Below are 22258 nucleotides of genomic sequence, written 5' to 3' on the forward strand. Positions count from 1 at the left end.
GAATTAACCCAATTGCCCTCTGGAAGTCCTCAGATGACAGAAATATAAATAATTCACTGTGAAACTCTGGCTGTAATTGGTATCCTGAAACCAAAATTCATGCCCCCATGCTTTTTACCTGCTCATCTTCAATACCCGTTTATTTAATCCAAGCTCCAAGGGAGAATAATATTGATCCCAGTGGCTCTGAACAGTTTGTTGTAACTGCCAGTGAAGGATCAACTTTTGTAAATGCCAGTTATTCAAAAATGGTCCATTTGCACAATGAAATTTAAAGTACAGCTAAGAGGGACTTCCCTGGTGGTCCAGCGGTTAAGACTCTGTGCTTCCACTGCAGGGGGCACAGGTTCAATCCCTGGTCGGGGAACTAAGATCCCACATACCACGCAGTGCGGCCAAAAGCTAAAAAAAAAAAAAAAATTATATATATATATATATATATATATATAAAGTACAGCTAAGAGTTCCTGAGTAACTGGTTAAAATAGTTGCCTAGATGTCTATAATGCATGGCCACTGGATGAGCAGTCAAAACACCTGCATTCTAGCCCAGCTCTCATTCTTATTACTGAGCCTCCCTCTTAAACTGTCTGAACCCCAGGCTCCTCCTGTACGGAATCAGCATAATACCCCAGAACTACATGTCAGACAAGGTTAGAAGGGCTCAAACAAAAGAAATAAACTATGTGGAAGTTCTCTGTAAAATTAGTCTCACTATGCACATGCAATCAAATATTTTAAGGTATGCTTTAAGTAGAATTATAATGATAGAAGTCCTTTCTCTAGGAATCAAAATGCTCAATGAAACTGATAAATATCACTTGCTAGCCTGAAGGTTCTCTGTTTCCTCAGCCCTGGAAAGCTCTGTGAGAGACCCATCTCTGCCTTCAGAGTTTCCAGTCCAGCCCTCTACCTCCTACCTCTACTAGTTTCAAAATCTGCCCCCAAAAATCTTACTGGAAGACCAATTTTGTGTTTTCTCCCAGATGGATCTTTATTCCCTGTGTACCTCAAGGCTGCAGGATGTTTCGTTCTACCTCTCCAAACATTTTGACCAAGACCCCAAGCTGCCATTATATACAAGGATCAGTGCAAATTTTCCATGGAAAAAATCCCTGACATTGTTATTGTTATATCAGCCCTGCATGACCAGGAAAATCTTTGTTGTTTGTTCTCTCCCCCAAGATAGGATTTCTGTCTGTGTAAGCTCCCAGTTCACACCCAGAATCAGGAAATGCCCCTCCCCCAAATTAAAAAAAAAAAAAAACCTGGAGATCACTACCTCACCTCTGATACTTTCTCTCCTCCCTGGAAATTTGGTTCATCTAATCCTTGTGCCTCCACAGCTCTCTGATATTTTCAAAAACAATTTTTTATTTTATTAGGCATTTATTTTTGCAATGGGCACACTTGCCTGCTGTGTCTATTACATCATTCCTGGGAGTAGAAGTCATAACAACATCTTTTTAATTCTGAACTAATATATTTTGCACATATCCTTTAAGTAAGTTTTAAAATTAAACCTTGAGGTCCAATTTTCTAATGAATGGCATATTTAACCTTGAATCCTAATTGATGTTTTTTTTCAGAAAATGTTATCATTTGAGCAGATTCTCCAGCACAGGTACAAGGAAACTGACACCAGAAGTGTTTGGCTTTGTTCTTACACCTCGTAGAATGGCCACTACAAGCAGAATGGATCACCTACAAGCTTCTTTTTACCTTGCCTTAGAAAAGATATTAATCATAGGATTATCTTAAAATTATATGACACCTTTTCCATAGAAGTGAAAATAAAATTGAACATATTGCTTGTGCATTATTAAGTATTGTGTGGTATATCCCTCCATGCATCTAATAAAGAAATATATATACAGAAAGGTAAAGTAAATTGCCCAAGAGTACAGAATTACCTGGTGGAAAAGTTTCAAAATAAATTAACCTGAATTTCAAGGATTGTCCTTCTTAGAGTACTGACTCCTACCTCTATTTGATGCAATAAAAAAATTAATAATTCCCTCACAAAAAAATTAATAATTCAATTCTTCTAGTGTGAATAAGTAGTGGCTTTTGGTCAGTTCTGTCAAATTATTAATTTTAAAACTGCGAGTATGGTTTGTTGAACCAAGATGGTTAAGTAGAAGGACGTGTTTTCACTCCCTCTTGTGAGAACACCAGAATCACAACTAGCTGCTGAACAATCATCAACAGGAAGACACTGGAACTCACCAAATAAGATACCCCACATCCAAAGACAAAGGAGAAGCCACAATGAGATGGTAGGAGGGGCGCAATCACAGCAAAATCAAATCCCATAACTGCTGGGTGGGTGACTCACAGACTGGAGAACACTTATACCACAGAAGTCCACCCACTGGAGTGAAGGTTCTGAGCCCCACCTCAGGCTTCCCAACCTGGGGGTCTGGCAATGGGAGGAGGAATTCCTAGAGAATCAGACTTTGAAGGATAGTAGGATTTGACTGCAGGACTTTGACAGGACTGGGGGAAACAGAGACTCCAATCTTGGAGGGCACACACAAAGTAGTGTGCGCATCAGGACCCAGGGGAAGGAGCAGTGAACCCAGGGGAGACTGAACCAGACCTACCTGCTAGTGTTGGCAGGTCTCCTGTGGAGGCGGGGGTGGCTCTGGCTCACCATGGGGACGGGGACACTGGCAGCAGAACTTCTGGGAAATACTCCTTGGAGTGAGCCTTCCCAGAGTCTGCCATTAGCTCCACCAAAGAGCCCAGGTGGCTTCAGTGTTGGGTGGCCTCAAGACAAACAACCAACAGGGAGGGAACCCAGCCACACCCATCAGCAGTCAAGTGGATTAAAGTTTTAATGAGCTCTGCCCACCAGAGCAACACCCAGCTCTACCCACCACCAGTTCCTCCCATCAGGAAACCTGCACAGGCCTCTTAGATAGCCTCATCCACCAGAGGACAGACAGCAGAAGCAAGAAGAACTACAATCCTGCAGCCTGTGGAACAAAATCCACATTCACAGAAAGATAGACAAGATGAAAAGGCAGAGGGCTATGTACCAGATGAAGGAACAAGATAAAACCCCAGAAAAAAATCTAAATGAAGTGGAGATAGGCAACCTTCCTGAAAAAGAATTCAGAATAATGATAGTGAAGATGATCCAGGACCTCGGAAAAAGAATGGACGCAAAGATTGAGAAGATGCAAGAAATGTTTCACAAACGTCTAGAAGAATTAAAGAACAAAAAAAAACAGAGATGAACAATACAATAACTGAAATGAAAACTACACTAGAAGGCATCAATAGCAGAATAACTGAGGCAGAAGAACGGACAAGTGACCTGGAAGACAGAATGGTGGAATTCACTGTGGCAGAACAGAATAAAGAAAAAAGAATGAAAAGAAATGAAGACAGCCTAAGAGACCTCTGGGACAACATTAAATGCAACAACATTCGCATTATAGGGGTCCCAGAAGGAGAAGAGAGAGAGAAAGGACCTGAGAAAATATATGAAGAGATTATAGTCAAAAACTTCCCTAACATGAGAAAGGATATAGCCACCCAAGTCCAGGAAGCACAGCAAGTCCCATACAGGATAAACCCAAGGAGAAACATGCCAAGACACATAGTAATCAAATTGGCAAAAATTAAAGACAAAGAAAAATTATTGAAAGCAGCAAGAGAAAACCGACAAATAACATACAAGGGAACTCCCATAAGGTTAACAGCTGATTTCTCAGCAGAAACTTTACAAGCCAGAAGGGAGTGGCATGATATACTTAAAGTCATGAAAGGGAAGAACCTACAACCAAGATTACTCTACGCGCGGCAAGGATCTCATTCACATTTGATGGAGAAATCAAAAGCTTCAGAGACAAGCAAAAGTGAAGAGAATTCAGCACCACCAAACCAGCTCTACAACAAATGCTAAAGGAACTTCTCTAAGTGGGAAACACAAGAGAATAAAAGGAACTACAAAAACAAACCCAAGGGCTTCCCTGGTGGTGCAGTGGTTGACAGTCAGCCTGCCGATGCAGGGGACACGGGTTCATGCCCCGGTCCGGGAAGATCCCATATGCCGCGGAGCGGCTAGGCCCGTGAGCCATGGCCGCTGAGCCTGCGGGTCCGGAGCCTGTGCTCCGCAATGGGAGAGGCCACAACAGTGAGAGGCCCGCGTAACGCAAAAAAAAAAAAAACAAACCCAAAACAATTACGAATATAGTCATAGGAACATACATATTGATAATTACCTTTAACGTGAATGGATTAAATGCTCCAATCAAAAGACACAGGCTTGCTAAATGGATACAAACACAAGACCCATATATATGCTGTCCACAAGAGACCCACTTCAGACCTAGGGACACATTCAGACTGAAAGTGAGGGGATGGAAAAAGATATTCCATGCAAATGGAAATCAAAAGAAAGCTGGAGTAGCAATATTCATCAGATAAAATAGACTTTAAAATAAAGAATGTTACAAGAGACAAGGAAGGACACTACATAATGATCAAGGGATCAATCCAATAAGAAGATATAACAATTATAAATATATATGTACCTAACATAGGAGCACTTCAATACCTAAGGCAACTGCTAACAGCTGTAAAAGAGGAAATTGATAGTAACACAATAATAGTGGGGGACTTTAACACCTCACTTACACCAATGGACAGATCATCCAAAATGAAAATAAATAAGGAAACAGAAGCTTTAAATGACACAACAGACCAGATAGATTTAATTGATATTTATAGGACATTCCACCCATAAACAGCAGATCACACTTCCTTCTCAACTGTGCACAGAACATTTTCCAGGATAGATCACATCTTGGGTCACAAATCAAGCCTCAGTAAATTTAAGAAAATTGAAACCATATCAAGCAACTTTTCTGACCACAACACTATGAGATTAGAAATGAATTATAGGGGAAAAAACGTAAAAAACACAAACACATGGAGGCTAAACACTACGTTACTAAATAACCAAGAGTTCACTGAAGAAATCAAAGAGGAAATCAAGAAATACCTAGAGACAAATGACAATGAAAACACGACAATCCAAAACCTATGGGATGCAGCAAAAGCAGTTCTAAGAGGGAAGTTTATAGCTATATAAGCCTACCTCAAAAAACAAGAAAAATCTCAAATAAATAATCTAACCTTACACCTATAGGGACCAGCGAAAGAAGAACAAACAAAACCCAAAGTTAGCAGAAGGAAAGAAATCATAAAGATCAGACCAGAAATAAATGACATAGGAACAAAGAAAACAATAGCAAAGATCAATAAAACTAAAAGCTGGTTCTTTAAGAAGATAAACAAAATTGATAAACCATTAGCCCAGACTCATCAAGAAAAAGAGGGAGAGGACTCAAATCGATAAAATTGGAAATGAAAAAGAAGAAATTACAACAGACACCACAGAAATACAAAGCATCCTAAGAGACTACTACAAGCAACTCTATGCCACTAAAATGGACAACCTGGAAGAAATGGACAAATTCTTAGAAAGGTATAACCTTCCAAGACTGAACCAGGAAGAAATAGAAAATATGAAGAGACCAATCACAAGTAATGAAGTTGAAACTGTGATTTAAAATCTTTCAACAAACAAAAGTCCAGGACCAGATGGCTTCACAGGTGAATTCTATCAAACATTTAGAGAAGAGCTAACACCCATTCTTCTCAAACTCTTCCAAAAAATTGCGGAGGAACACTCCCAAACTCATTCTATGAGGCCACCATCACCCTGATACCAAAACCAGACAAAGATACTACAAAAAAAGAAAATTACAGACCAATATCACTGATGAATATAGATGCAAAACTCCTCAACAAAATACTAGCAAACAGAATCCAACAACACTTTGAAAGGATCATACACCATGATCAAGTGGGATTTATCCCAGGAAGCAAGGATTCTTCAATATACACAAATCAATCAATGTGATACACCATATTAACAAATTGAAGAAGAAAAACCTCATCTCAATAGATGCAGAAAAAGCTTTTGACAAATTCAACACCCATTTATGATAAAAACTCTCCAGAAAGTGGGCATAGAGGGAACCTACCTCAACATAATAAAGGCCATATATGACAAACCCACAGCAAACATCATTCTCAATGGTAAAAAACTGAAAGCATTTCCACTAAGATCAGGAACAAGACAAGGATGTCCACTCTCACCACTATTATTCAACATAGTTTTGGAAGTCCTAGCCTCAGCAATCAGAGAAGAAAAAGAAATAAAAGGAATACAAATTGGAAAAGAAGAAGTAAAACTGTCACTGTTTGCATATGACATGATACTATATATAAAGAATCCTAAAGATGCCACCAGAAAACTACTAGAGCTAATCAATGAATTAGGTAAAGTTGCAGGATACAAAATTAATGCACAGAAATCTCTTGCATTCCTATACACTAATGATGAAATATCTGAAAGAGAAATTAAGGAAACACTCCCATTTACCATTGCAACAAAAAGAATAAAATACCTAGGAATAAACCTAGCTAGGGAGACAAAAGACCTGTATGCAGAAAACTATAAGACACTGATGAAAGAAATTAAAGATGATACCAACAGATGGAGAGATATACCATGTTCTTGGATTGGAAGAGTCAATATTGTGAAAATGACTATACTCTCCAAAGCAATCTACAGATTCAATGCAATCCCTATCAAATTACCAATGGCATTTTTTACAGAACTAGAACAAAAAATCTTAAAATTTGTATGGAGACACAAAAGACCCCGAATAGCCAAAGCAGTCTTGAGGAAAAAAAACGGAGCTGGAGGAATCAGACTCCCTGACTTCAGACTATACTACAAAGCTACAGTAATCAAGACAATATGGTACTGGCACAAAAACAGAAACATAGATCAATGGAACAAGATAGAAAGCCCAGAGATAAACCCACGCATCTATGGTCAACTAATCTATGACAAAGGAGGCAAAGATATACAATGGAGAAAAGACAGTCTCTTCAATAAGTGTTGCTGGGAAAACTGGACAGCTACATGTAAAAGAATGAAATTAGAACACTCCCTAACACCATACACAAAAATAAACTCAAAATGGATTAGAGACCTAAATGTAAGACTGGACACTATAAAACTCTTAGAGGAAAACATAGGAAGAACACTCTCTGACATAAATCACAGCAAGATCGTCTTTGATCCACCTCGTAGAGTAATGAAAATAAAAACAAAAATAAACAGATGGAACCTAATGAAACTTAAAAGCTTTTGCTCAGCAAAGGAAACCATAAACAAGACGAAAAGACAACCCTCAGAATGGGAGAAAATATTTGCAAACGAATCAACAGACAAAGGATTAATCTCCAAAATATATAAGCGGCTCATGCAGCTCGATATTAAAAAAACAAACAACCCAATCCAAAAATGGGCAGAAGACCTAAATAGACATTTCTCCAAAGAAGACATACAGATGGCCAAGAAGCACATGAAAAGCTGCTCAACATCACTAATTATTAGAGAAATGCAAATCAAAACTACAATGAGGTTAGCACCTCACCCCGGTCAGAATGGCCATTATCAAGAAATCTAGAAAGAATAAATGCTGGAAAGGGTGTGGTGAAAAAGGAACCCTCCTGCACTGTTGATGGGAATATAAATTGATACAACCACTATGGAGAACAGTATGGAGGTTCCTTAAAAAACTAAAAATAGGGGCTTCCCTGGTGGCACAGTGGTTGAGAGTCTGCCTGCCACTGCAGGGGACACAGGTTCATGCCCCAGTCCAGGAGGATCCCACATGCTGCGGAGCAGCTGGGCCCATGAGCCATGGCCGCTGAGCCTGTGAGACCGGAGCCTGTGCTCCGCAACGGGAGAGGCCACAACAGTGAGAGGCCTGAGTACCGCAAAAAAAAAACTAAAAATAGAATTACCATATGATCCAGCAATCCCACTACTGGACATATACCCAGAGAAAACCATAATTCAAAAAGACGCATGTACCCCAGTGTTCATTGCAGCACTAGTTACAATAGCCAGGACATGGAAGCAACCTAAATGCCCATTGACAGATGAATGGATAAAGAAGATGTGGTACATATATACAATGGAATATTACTCAGACATAAAAAGGAACGAAATTTGGTCATTTGTAGAGACATGGATGCACCTAGAGACTGTCATACAGAGTGAAGTAAGTCAGAAAGAGAAAAACAAATATCGTATATTAACACATATATTTGGAACCTAGAAAAATGGTACAGATGAACCGGTTTGCAGGGCAGAAATTGAGACACAGATGTAGAGAACAAACGTATGGACACCAAGGGGTGAAGCTGCGGGGGGGTGGGGGTGGGGTGTGATGAATTGGGTGATTGGGATTGACATGTATACACTGATGTGTATAAAACTGATGACGAATAAGAACCTGCTGTAAAAAAAAAAGATAACATTCTTTTCTCCCAGTTAAAAAAAAAAAAAAAAAAAATATATATATATATATATATATATAAACAGTCTGGAAAAGGCAAAAAAAAAGAAATCTGCGAGTATGATCAGCAAAAGAGAAAGGTAAGAACGACGTTGATGCTTCAACTTTGTAGGAAGTCAGATGAGTAAAATCCTGAAACCACAAGAACACTCACTATCCAAGGTGCTAAAGCATTTCCCACCATTTGAGAATAATGGAAAATTTACCAATTCATGAAGAGTTACTTGTACAAAGAATCCCTCCTCTTTAATGTTGGGAGTACATTTGAAGAGTCCACAGATGAATCCATGTGGGGTACCCCATGGGCAGGGACACAAAAGGAACCTCAAGTAGCTACAGACATGCGGGGAACCAAGGGCACCACTTAGCCTCAAATACAGCTATTTATTTAATGAGACAAAATAAATACCAGGTCATGATAAAAAAAAAGATAATGCTCTTCACTTTGTATTATCTAGGAAATTGCTTGGGGAAATAGCACAAAAGAAAACCAGATAACACAGTTTTTAATTCCAGCTTTGTCAATGTTACCATGTCTGGATTTTTTTTGGGAGGGGTCTGTTTATTTGTTTGTAAAGTAGGAATCATGTATACATTACCTATTTTCTGTGTGAGATGCAAATGAGAGCAAATATGAAACAACTTGTGAACTCTGTACCACTACACATAAATAATATGTAAATATAGGAGAAATCCATTATTTTCATAGAATTGAGAACAAGTCCAAAACCAAGTCACTTTCATTTGTGTTGATTTTTTCCTCCTCTCTACTGCAAATGTGTTGGGTTGGCCAAAAAGTTCGTTCGGGTTTTTCCGTAAGAGTTACAGAAAAATCTGAATGAATTTTTTGGCCAACCCAATACAAGTAGGAATAAAATCAAATGGAATACAGAGATTTTTAAAGGGGTTGGTTGCTCTGGCCAGTTCCTCTTTTCCTGGCAAAAAGAGTTCCCTTGACTAACACCTGGATTTAAACATTTCACTAACGGCAAAATAACTTGTTTGCAGATAATGCTAGATCAACTATGTATAAATACATACATTGAGAGGGACATGGCTGCTTTATGGTATCAAGTGTAACTAAAGTTCTTATAGAAACCATAGTTAGTCTTTGTTGGAATAACAAAAGGACAGCAGGACATTAAGAAGATAAGAGAGGTGAGGTAGTTGGCAGCTAAAAATAGATGCTGTTTTGTTTCAAAAAAGCAAAACAAAGGTAAGAACAGAGAAAGACACTGCAGCAGTAACAGCCTAGGGGTTCGGGTGAGGGGCCGACAGTAGCTTTACTTTTAGGTTCTGCTAACAATTGGCATGAATTACCTTAGAGTAGAGTTCAAACCATAATAACCTAGCACATTTTACCTCTAAGAGGATTATTGAAGTTTTACTGAAAACCTTACCTGTTCATAGCATGATGGCTATTCTGTCTTTAGAGTCTCAGACCCAGAAATGAGGCCAAAAAAAAATTTTTTTAAGAAAATCACTTTGATATTAGGCAGGAAGATAAAAAGTCAATTCATATGGCTTTACACTCGCTTGTGATTATCAAAATAAAGTGAAAACAGTTGATTTCTGAGGCAGGCATTCTCTGATACCTTATTCTCCAAGCCTTAGAAGTTAGAACCAGCTATCTGGGTTTGGTTTGGGAGCTGGTATGTGTAACTTCCTGGTGGAAGAACTTAACTTCTGAAGCTCATCTTTCCAACACAGTTTTTGCTCCCTACAGGGCTTGTGAAGGTGCCAGGCCGAGCCGTGACATGGAGGCCAGTCGCTCTGGAGCATCCCAAACTTGCAGTGGGAGTTTGTATGAATGAAAAATAACTGCTTGCTCTTTTAGGCCACTGGAATTTGGGGATTGCTTAGCTTTTCATCTGGTTCTTCAGGGGTCACCACTAAAATCCTTAAAATCTAAATCTTAGTAGAGCCTTGGTTTAGAGAATAAGCAGTAAGGAAAATTATATTACAAACTGGAAAGATGGCAAGCCATATTATGAAATAGCAAATTATTTGGTAGACAATCATGTCTGACAATTTTTGAGACAATTCATGTACCTCATCATATTGTAGCTCTACAGAAAGTAATTGGAAAACAGAATGTTAAAAGCATGAGTTGGTTATTATTGGATGCATTTGACAAAGTGCTTTAAGAGATTAGCTCAGAAAAGAATTTACATTTGTAAGCAGGAAAAAAAGGGAATAGAGAGAGTCCAAAAGTTCTAGGATTTGCAGTCAGAAGAGGCAACAGCCCCTCATACCCAGCTGTGTTTTAAACGCATCTGTATGCTATGATCAAAATAGATACTAGGTGGCTGGTAAGCAAGGAAGGAGGGAGAAAAATCAGGAGCCTGTGGGAGTAATTCTGGAAAGAGATGAGGGTGCTCAGACTGAGGTGTTAATGGAAGAGGTACTGAGAAGGGGTCAGATTCTTGATGTAGTTGGAAAAATAGAGCTAATTGGGTTGCTAATGGATTGCATGTGTGCTGTGAGGGAGAGGAGACAAGCAGGGCAGCAAGGTTTACAGCACTGAAACTGGAAGGATGGGATTTCCATTTGCTAAAATGAGAAGCCTGTTGAAAGAGCAGGTTTGGGGGACTAGGTATTTGTTTGTTTGTTTGTGGAGGATGCATTCAGTTTCTGACCGAAAGGTTAAGATGTCTATTTGCCATCCAAGTAGAAACGTCAAGAAGACAGCTAGAATTGGGGGCAGAAGTTGGGAATTGTCAGTTTACATGTGGTGTTGGAAAGCCTTGAGGTCTCCAAGGAGTGAGTGTACACACGGATGTGGAAGATGCCCATGGACAAAGTCCAGTGGCCCTACACTGTTAGCAGAGAAGATATCAGAGACTGAGTTCAGGTTCCTCACAACCAGATGATATCCCGAGGCAAGCGAGCTTGCCCAAGATTGCACAATGTCTGTGGGCTAAAGCACAGAGACTGCCTTTGAAGCCACGACTCCAGGGCTTTTTTACTTCATTCAAAGCACTACATACACACACACACATACACACGTGCATACATATACACACATGTGTATACACATATATGTATATGCATATATTCATGTGCGTGTGTACACATGTGTGTGTGTGTACCTAACTGGTTTCTAAATACCTTAAGAACCAACTTGCCCTGAGTGACCCTGCAACAACAGGCTGCAGTCTCTCAGGTCCTTGATTTCTTTATAAACTCAGTATAGAGGCTAGAATCAATAATACCTAAAAATACCGAATTTTCCTTCCAGGACTAAAGAATAAGATATCTATTTTATATTCCAGCACTCGCTTCAGAGTTCAATACAAAGATAGGATTTGCACCCTTAGCAAGTAACACTCTTTGGATCACCATAAACATGTCACGAAGCCTGATTTGGCTCAGCAAATCAGCTACTAATGACCCTGCTTTTCCTGCAGTGTTTTTTCCTGATACCAGGAAAAGTATTCTTCCTAACGTTTCAAGATTCCCCACACTCATGTTTTAAGATGTTTTTGCAAATTGTCCTGTACTAGTTTTAAGATTAGATTTCCATTTCAGTACTCATGTTGCAGTTTAATGAAAACTAAATCCTCTTACAAATCATGTGTCAACAATCCAAATACCACCATGGCTGCATGTAACCAACCCAGAAAGATAAGTAAAGTATATGCTCCTACAACTTAGTCAAACCGCTAACAGCATCTCGTAGATGATACGCTATAATAGATAGGTACTTAACGTTACTTGGAAGATCTCAATCTTAAATCTTATCTTTTTGCTAACAGACTCCCTCACAATAAAATTGGAAACAGAATTCAGAACTAAAGGAGACATTTTAGTCACTCCTTCTCTTGCTGTTCATAAGAGATGTGTTTTTCTGTGTGCCAGTTCAGTATATGTTTGGTTTAATGTACCTGGATATCAGTAAATCCAAACACAAGTGCATTTTTCATTAGCCAGGACACTACCTGGAGATGCCCAGGCTTCATTTACAGTTATCCACCCAAGCAGACCAAGGCAGAGTCCATCCAGTTATGCCGGCCGTCCTGTATTTAAATCCCCCTTTATACACTGTTTGCCATGAACACTGCTGTGCTAGAATCAGTGGCCTAGAAATGCACATCCATTACAAGCAAGCTGAAATAAGCAAACCTCACTTGTACCCTGTACAGTAGTTGTTGGTGGTATGTGCCCAATGTACTCACGTCCTAAGAAGAAAATGGGATGTGAACATCCATTTGTCTCAATTCCAGGCTCCATTAAGGTAATTATAAATCAGTGCCCCTGGTGTGAATGGAATACACGATGCTCAAAATGATGCTCATTTGGGGGAGACATTATATTCATTTATAACCACCCCATCCACATAAAGAAAACATTCTTCCTCTCATTAGTCTGAGAAAAAAAGCTGTCAAACTCTCCCTCAGTTGAACTAGTGGAAACATTTTACTCTAATACACTGTCTTGGTGTTTCCACCTTTAAAGCTTAAATATTTTCCTGTTATATGCATTCATGCACTGCTGGCATCCACATCCTTGTGTGTCTCTTTGTCATATCGGGGTCATGGCAGCTAACCTTTTAAACAATCTACAAAGATACAGCAAGTTTGGAGAAACAAACTGATACAGCAGGTAAACAGGAACTGAGAAGTTCATTTTCTGTGAGCTAGTGAAATCCATGTAATGCTTCATTTCCCTTTACTATTCTCAATCATTTATTTTACATATCAAACACAAACTGGTTTGCTGCATTTCTCTGGTAGCTGGAAGGAAGTTAATATACAAATTACTCCGTTATTTCACTGCCTTCGCCTATGTCTCTAGTGATTGATCCCAGGAGATTCAATTCTGGGAATGTTACTAGACGTGGTCCTAAGAGGAACAATCACCCATGGTATCATTTTGTGTGTTTGCCTTTTTTCATTTTATAGACAAGCTAATCCACAAAGAAAAACTCCTTCAGAAATGAGTGACCTTTTTCCATGGACCCAGTAATATCCTGCAGCATTTTAAAGACATTAAACCCTTGGCTTCTTTTTATTATGATTTAACCTTATACATATGGAATTAGTACCTCCAATTAATTCTAGTTTCTTAAAGATATTTGGTCATTTTGTTCCCATAATGTCTTCTTCAGTGCAGAGTGTTGAGTAGGGGTTACATAAATATTGAAAGAATGAAGGAATGAGAGAGCAAATGAGTGAACAAATTGTGTCTTTGTTGACTTCTGGGATGTTCTATTTCTCGTTTTCTTCAGGGAATACTCTGTTTTATTCACTGGTTTTGTATGTGTGTCTGTCTGTCTGTGTGATTGTGTGCATGCACACACACATATATATGTAAATTATTTCGCATTTTTACCTCCTGCTGTAGTCTGTTTCTAATCTGCAAGACTCCGTGCATCTTCTCTTGAGTGGCAGCTTGCCAGCGTCCTCCTCCTCAGCCCCGGTTCCAACCAGCCCCTTCTAGAGTCACTACTCAGCTTCTTCACAGGTTCCAAAAGCAGAGGAAGCCAAGTCCTGGATAACTGGAGATTCAAGTACAGTATGACATGAGCTCTTAGATAAGGAGAATGAAAGCACTGGAAAGAGCAAAAGATGGCTATAAAAATCGTTCCTATATGACTTTTATTGGTATAGCAGTCATCACTATGCTAATACTTTTCCATTGTATAGCCTTTTTATCCCCAAATTATTTTTGTAGACCATCCATTAATTAACACTCACAGTGTTTTGAGTCATATCACTTGATTAATTTTGTGCTACCTTGAAAATTGTCATATAAACTAAATACTGGAGTTTCACCAGCCATATTTCTGAAGCAATTTGAGCCAAGTCTCAAGTTCTCAATTCCAGAATTTTATCCCTATTAATAGAAGACATGCATCACAAGAGTGGAGTGGGGAGAGGAGACACACTTCTATTCTGCATGTGTCAAAACCGGATTCAGAGTCCTTTAAAGCAATGAAAAAGGACAAAATGCTCAGGTGTGAAAATTTAAAACATTTTTATTCTCAAACAACTATGAAAGGCTCTTTTCCTTAAAATGTAAGGAAAGGAATATAAAGTAAATTTTTAATCTTATTGTTCAGATAACTATTCCATAATAACAACTATACATTAACTTCCAAATGTCTTGCCCTCCCCCTACCATGTAATAACCACATTTAATTAAAGTTGTTGTCATTTATTTTTAAATAATTTTTTTAAGAAATAGAAACATGAACCCAACAAATAAATAGCCAAATTTGGATGATTCTAATGCGTTTGGGATGTTGACAATCTATTTACATTTTAATAACATATTTCCTCAGTGCAGGTATTAGATACATCTCCACAGAGATGGGGCTAGGACACAGAATTAAGAAGAAAGAAGCGCCCTTGACAATTTGGAGAAAAGGAAAGATAAGCAGAATGGTGTTTAATAGAAACAGATGTGGATGTAATCTCTTTAGGAAGAAAAAAAGCTGTACAAATATAACATAAGACAAGGGGAAATGGCTTTAGACACAAAGAATGTTAAAACCTGGGGAGTTCTGAGAAATACAAGCTCAGAATGACTTCATGACTCAGACTCTCTTCCAATTCACAGTCCAACAACGGGTGTGATATGCGGATAACTTAAAGAAAGACATGGTGTTAAGCGCAAGATGTTATTTATAAGAAAGATTAACACGAGTTTCTGAAGTGGTAATGGAGGGCTGAAAAAAGGAGGATTAATCAGCTTAAAATGTATACATCATATATATAGTCACAGATATATATGCTGGTTGGCACTTCTCGAATCTATGACCAGTGACAATTGTTTTCTATTCCAGCAAGAAGGATTTGAGTCAACCTTAAGGAAAACCTATTGACTAAAGGTAGAGCATTAAAATATGTTAATGGGGGCTTCCCTGGTGGCACAGTGGTTATGCAGGCCACATGGATTCAATCCCTGGTCCGGGAAGATCCCACATGCCGCAGAGCAACTAAGCCCGCATGCCACAACTACTGAAGCCTGTGTGCCTAGAGCCCATGCTCCACAACAAGAGAAGCCACTGCAAGGAGAAGCCTGCGCACCGCAGCGAAGAGTAGCCCCCGCTCGCTGCAACTAGAGAAAGCCCGCGCACAGCAATGAAGACCCAATGCAGCCAAAAATAATTAAATAAATGTATAAAATATGTTAATGGGAGTCAAGAATTCTACTAACTCCTTTTTCTTTTAAAAATGACCACCTGTACTTGTGCAATGCTTTGCATAGCTTGCAGGAGTATAAAATAGGTTTAGACTTACAATCCCACCATCAGCTGATAAACGGTTAACAGTTAAGTGCTAAGGAGAATTCTGTGGCAAGTTGGGTAGGAGAAAATGTCTCCCGGTACACACTGAGTCAGAACAGCACTCCCTCACTCTTCAAAGATATTCTCTCTACCTCTGAGAAAATATTTCCATTCCTTGTGTTTTATGTTGTCCTCAATTTTAAGGAATTGAGACTCTGTGACTCCTCCACCTTGCTCCTTAAAGAAAATGAAATGAACAGAGATGTTGTCACAGAAAACCTTTAATGGGGAGGACTCAGAGACACAGGTATCCAAATCTGCCTTCCTAAAAACAAAAAATAAAAAGTAGCAATTCTGACTCCTCTAAACCTTGATCCTTCACCCCTACATCTCAAGCTGGAACTTGGACAGAACTCTAAACACACCTCTCAAAGCCACACCACATCATTGATAGTTATTACAAAATACTGTGAACATTATTACAGTGAATCAACTAATCTAAGGCTGTGATTGCTTTAAATAATTCTCCATAAATGTTAAGTAAAATTTCTCCCCCAATAAATTTGTTGTGCATAGTTGTGGCTATAACGTGATACAAAAAAGCAGCATCCTTCAGCTAGTACAGTCACAGGGAGAGTAGCAAAGCAGCACAATGTGGGATACATTCTCCATCTGAATCCACCAGTAAGCTATGCTTTCTGCCTCTTAATGCAAGAAAAGAGTCTTTAGAAGAGAAAGACAGAAGCAGGGCCAAAGCCAAACTGAAATGTTTCCTGAGCTAACAAGCAAAGGATCAGCATTTTGTGATGCATATTATAGATCAGCAAAGACATTAGTATAAACAAATTTTTTTTAATATTTATTTATTTGGCTGCGCCGGGTCTTAGTTGTGGCATGTGGGATCTTCGTTGAGGCATTTGGGATCTTTTAGTTGCAGCATGCGGGATCTTTAGTTGCAGCATTGGAACTCTTAGTTGTGGCATGCATGTGGGGTCTAGTTCCCTGAGCAGGGATTGAACCCGGGCCCCCTGCATTGGGAGCGCAGAGTCTTAACCACTGGAACACCAGGGAGTCCCGACAAATTTTTTTAATCATTCATCAAGTTAACTTTAAGTATATGTAGATTCAGAATAAATTCTCTACACATGATAATTATTACTATGATTAGTACTGTAAGAAGGTTCACAAACTCTAAAGAAATTATTTCAACATCATCATAAAATCTTGCATTAAAAACTTCATCCATGCTTTTTAAAATAGACAGTGGATGTTATCTATGATAAAGTGAGATACGGGTACCCAGGGTGGACCAAACTAGGCAAAGAGCACCTTTTCTAGAATCTGTATTAACAGCGATTCTCTCTCATATAATTTTTTTTCTTAAATATTCTGAGTTGCTTTGAGCAGGTCTTCATATTTCCATGGCAGTTTATTTAATTAATGGTATTGTATATCTGCTGTGCCTAGCACTTCCTACCTACGCCTAAGCTAGGCAGGAAAAGCAAAGGGCATTTCAGAGTCTACCCACAAGAACCTAGATGGAGACACCTCAAACACACACACACACACACACCAGTGGTGTGCGTGGATGTAATAATCCAAGTGTAAGGACACTAGTTTTGCCTTGGGGGATAAAAGTAGGAATGGGAAGCGTTCCTTGGGTAAGGCACATTGTAAAACAAAAGGCAGGAGGCGGGGCAAGAGGAAACAGAGAGATCAAAGGAGACTTCTGTGACCCCTGTGACCGGAAACAGGAGCTGCGGCACTGGGGGAAGAGGTAACAAGGTTGGTTTTGGACATCCTTAGTTAGTGGCTGGACAAGGAGATACCACCCAGGGGCCTCGTGCTGCCGTTCTCTGATCAACTGTAAGCTCTGAGCTGGGAGCTGAGAGGCGCCTGCAAACAGAGGAGGAGTGCTTGAAGCCATGAGTGTGTCAGCCCAGTGGGTTTGTTATGTCACAAAACGAGACATCACGGCATCATTGCTACCACATAAAGAGATTTTCCTTCATGTTTACACAGTCTAGGGAAATCTAAAAATTTAACGCTTGACTGCATATGTGCAACATCATGCACCTTGGATTAGCCTATTCAAGAAACTATCATTTCCAGTTGCAGCTCTTTTCCACTCCTTCCTCTCTGTTTGCAATAATAATCTCATTCTGAAGCTCACCCCCAGAACAAGAGCTGTGCCCAGCAGACTCGCCTGATTCATATTCTCCACGTAGCTTGTGGGAAAGTGGCTGGAATGATTGAACCTTATTAAATACCTGTTGTGGTCTTTAGAAATCACCAGGAAAATATCACATCTAGAACTACCACCAAATATTTCAATTTAGTATTTATAAATACAAGCTTCTTATCAAAATGGATTTTCTCTTCCTAGAGAGAGAGTTAAGCCAGGACTCCTAATTCATATTCATCTTTCCTCAAAAATTAGTTGCTCTGAGGGCTTCCCTGGTGGCACAGTGGTTAAGAATCCGCCTGTCACCGCAGGGGACACGGGTTTGGGCCCGGGTCTGAGAAGATCCCATATGCCGTGGAGCAACTAAGCCCATGTGCCACAACTACTGAGCCTGCGCTCTAGAGCCCGGGAGCCACAACTACTGAACCCACATGCTGCAGCTACTGAAACCCACGCGCCTACAGCCCGTGCTCCTCAAAAAGAGAAGCCACCGCAGTAAGAAGCCCGTGCACTGCAACAAAGTGTAGCCCCGGCTCACTGCAACTAGAGAAAGCCCGCACACAGCAACGAAGACCCAACACAGCCAAAAATAAATAAAAGTAAAATAAATGAATTTATTAAAAAAAAATTAGTTGCTCTTAGTAAGCGGTGCTGATCAAGAGGGAAAGGACCTTGGATGTGGGCTAGCTCCTTCCTGCCCTTGCCACCTTCTTGCCCAGGTCAGTGGAGAGCTGAGTGAGTGCCATGTTGCTAGGCAACTCCGAAAAGATTTATGAATCTTCTTAATTAATTAATTAATTAAAGAGCTCTGAAGGGCTCTTGGACAACATGGACGTATCCTGTCCAGCAAGGACAGGGGAAATACTCACAAACAACAGCAAGACACAGTGTGAAAAACAATCACAGAAGGAGCTTGGTGGACACAGTTTACACAGGCAAGATTTCCTGCCATTTTTGACAACATGGATGGAATGTGAGGGCATTATGCGTATGTCAGACAGAAAAAGATAAACACTGTATGATATCACTTAGATGTGGAATTTTAAAAAGCCGACCTTGTTAAAAACAGAGAGTAAGATGGTGGTTTCCAGGAGCTGGGTGGTGGGGGTTAGGGGGTGGGGGGTTTGGGGAGATGTTGTTTGAGGGTACAAACTTGCAACTAGTAGATGAATAAATCCTGGAGATCTAATGCACAGCATAGAGATTAGAGTCAACTATACTGTATTATAAACTTCATAGTTTCTGAGAGACTAGATCTCAATAGTTCTCACCACAGAAAAAGAAATGGTAATTATGTGATGTGATAGGGATGTTGCAGTGCGTGGGCTTCTCACTGCGGTGGCTTCTCTTGTGGAGCACGGGCTCTAGGCACGCAGGCTTCAGTAGTTGTGGCACACAGGCTCAACAGTCGTGGCTCGTGGGCTCTAGAGTGCAGGCTCAGTAGTTGTGGCGCATGGGCTTAGTTGCTCTGCAGCATGTGGGATCTTCCCAGACCAGGGCTCGAGCCCGTGTCTCCTGCGTTGACAGGCGGATTCTTAACCACTGTGCCACCAGGGAAGTCCCTGACATTCTCTTTAAATCAAACCACTCTGGATTGCATTCAGCACACAGAAGAAGCATAGCTCTCAAACTCTTCAAAGAATTACTTATGAAAAAACTAACCAAAGTTCAACTTGGTTAAAATGAGTGCAACCCCCAAGGAAGCTGAGCAGCAGCACGACAGTCACTGTCCTCCCTTCCTTTCACAAGAAGGTCATCATGTTATTTCAGAGATTCTAGAATCGAATGCCCCCCAAGAGCCCCAAGAGGGGATGAGGTAATTTTGCGTGACACACAAGGTGAGGATCCCCCACATAACTAGAGCCCTGACACAACATTCCGTTGGCACATCTCAGTGTACTGGGCCACCCTTGCCGCTCATTTCTACAAGGCTAAAGGCAGCAACCTCTTTCTGAGAGTTCTGCCGGTCCATGCCACCACCTCAAAAAATATAATAAGAAAAGAAAAGAAAGCCCTTTCTTATGAGAGGTATGCCAAGGACTAAGGAAAAGATGATCAAGCAGATGCTGCTTCACTATAAAGGGTCAATTCAATGATGGGCAAGGCTGCTTTTCCTTCTAACTGGAGGCAACTTGCAAGTCACATTTTTAAATGTATGCATTTCCTTAGACTTTATGTATTCATTCCAGAAAATCCACTTTTCTTCCAAGCGCGTAAGACTCATAGCTCTTAGCAATAAATTTAGCATTTAACATGCAGAAGACTAAGCCGGGAAGTCAACAGAGGGGAGAGATTCCGACTGAACTTTTCTGGCTCACACAAAAGTGAAAGAATTTTTATATATATTCATATTCATATCACACATATAATTTCCATTTAGCTTTTCTAGATAAGAATTAAAGGAATAAACAGGTACAAAGTCTAGCAGTCAGTTCACAAGCATTTACTGCTACCTGCTCTGTACCATTCACTGTGCTAGAGACAGATGTTGAGGGGCTTGCCTTGAAGAACCATAGACTGGGCAACGCACACACAGCTAACACACTTTCAACTATTCAGTATATATAAATTCGGTATATATAGATTCCAGCCCCTACGTGATAGACCCTCTGTCAGACTCTGAGGGTTCAAAGAACGACAAGAGAAAGATTCTGACATTAACATGGTCCAAAAAGAATAAGCCAGAATTGGAAAGGGGACATTGGGCAAGACATTGATACCATTTCTATGACTGTCCAAATTTTTTAATTAATTAATTAATTTAAAATAAAAATAAAATGTTTGTATAGCATGTTTCTTGGTTGATGGTCTGAGACTTGATAATCATGAAATACCATACAGATTCTATGCTAAGATGTTTTAAAAAGAAAAAAAGAATGTCATCATTTCTCAGCCTTATTTGTACTCTCATTAATGCACTCTGGCATTTATAATGGCAATTTGTAAATAATCTTCTAAACATCTAATGATCCAACCTTCTTTTAGTGTCTTAATTTTCACCGTTCATAGCTGTGTTCTTTAATATTGCAGCCATATGTTGCTATTTAAATTCAAATTTATATTAATTAAAAGTGAAAAATAAAATTCACTTCTTCAGTCATACTATTCTCATTTTAAATATTCAGTAGCCACTGTATTATAGAATATTTCCATCATTGTAGAAAGTTCTATTGGACAGAACTAGTTTATTGATTTCTAACATAAGAAAATAGTCTTCCAACTCAAATCATATTGTTTGCCAAGCAAGTTTCCATAGCATTTCATTTGTTTATTTTTTATTAATAAGTTAACTTTTTTCACTCCAGTGGATGACCTCAATGCTATTCATCTTATTATTATTAAAATAGTAATTGATTAATAAATATGTTTCCTATGCTAAGTCTATTCTCTACCCAATGTCATTGCCATTTGAAGACATCATATTAAAAGTAACAATTTTGTATAAAAAAATAAATTAAATAAAATTCAAAAATTCAAAAAAAAAAAAAGGGCTTGCTTTTTTGTCCACCTGTTCTCCACTCAGCCAAATGTCTTGAAAGAGTTTTATCTCCATGTCCTCTTTTGTCCCCATTCCCCATTCATTATTCAACCAACAATCAGGTTTTCAGCACAACACTGAAAAAATAATAATAATAAAAAAAATTTTTAATAAATAAAAGTAACAATTTTATGTCCATTAACAGATGAATGGATAAAGAAGATATGATATATAGAGATACACACACACACACACACACACACACACAATGTAATACTACTCAGCCGTAAAAAAGAATAACATTTTGCCATTTGCAGCAACATGGATGGACTTGGAGGGCATTACGCTCAGTGAAATAAGTCAGACAGAGAAAGATAAATACTGTATGGTATCACTTATATGTGGAATCTAAAAAATACAACAAGCTAGTGAATATAACAATAAAGAAGACTCTCAGAGATACAGAGAACAAACTAGTGGTTACCAGTGGGGAGAGGGAAGTGGGGAGGCACAATATAGGGGTAATGGATTAAGAGGTACAAGCTATTAGGTATAAAATAAGCTACAGGGATATATTGTACAATACAGGGAATGTAGCAAATATTTTATAATAACTATAAATGGAGTATAACCTTTAAAAATTGTAGGGGCTTCCCTGGTGGCGCAGTGGTTGAGAGTCCGCCTGCCGATGCAGGGGACACGGGTTCGTGCCCCGGTCTGGGAGGGTCCCACATACCGCAGAGCGGCTGGGCCCGTGAGCCATGGCTGCTGAGCCTGCGCATCCGGAGCCTGTGCTCTGCAGGGGGAGAGGCCACAACAGTGAGAGGCCCGCCTACCGCAAAAAAAAAAAAAAAAAAAAAAAAAAAAATTGTGAATCGCTCTATTGTACACCTGTTACT

General features: G+C 39.4%; 1 long non-coding RNA gene across 3 annotated transcripts in view; it reads right to left on the reverse strand.

The window, feature by feature from the left end:
• The window catches only part of LOC308606402, a 104118-nt gene that overhangs the window by 14934 nt on the left and 66926 nt on the right, over positions 1-22258 (reverse strand). For all 3 annotated transcript variants that reach the window (XR_014013810.1, XR_014013811.1, XR_014013812.1), the window contains one exon: positions 13797-13962. This is a non-coding gene — a long non-coding RNA (uncharacterized lncRNA). The remainder of the gene's footprint in view (positions 1-13796; positions 13963-22258) is intronic.

This window comes from Mesoplodon bidens (assembly GCF_964165515.1).
Source record: "Mesoplodon bidens genome assembly, chromosome: 18".
Lineage (NCBI taxonomy): Eukaryota > Metazoa > Chordata > Mammalia > Artiodactyla > Ziphiidae > Mesoplodon > Mesoplodon bidens.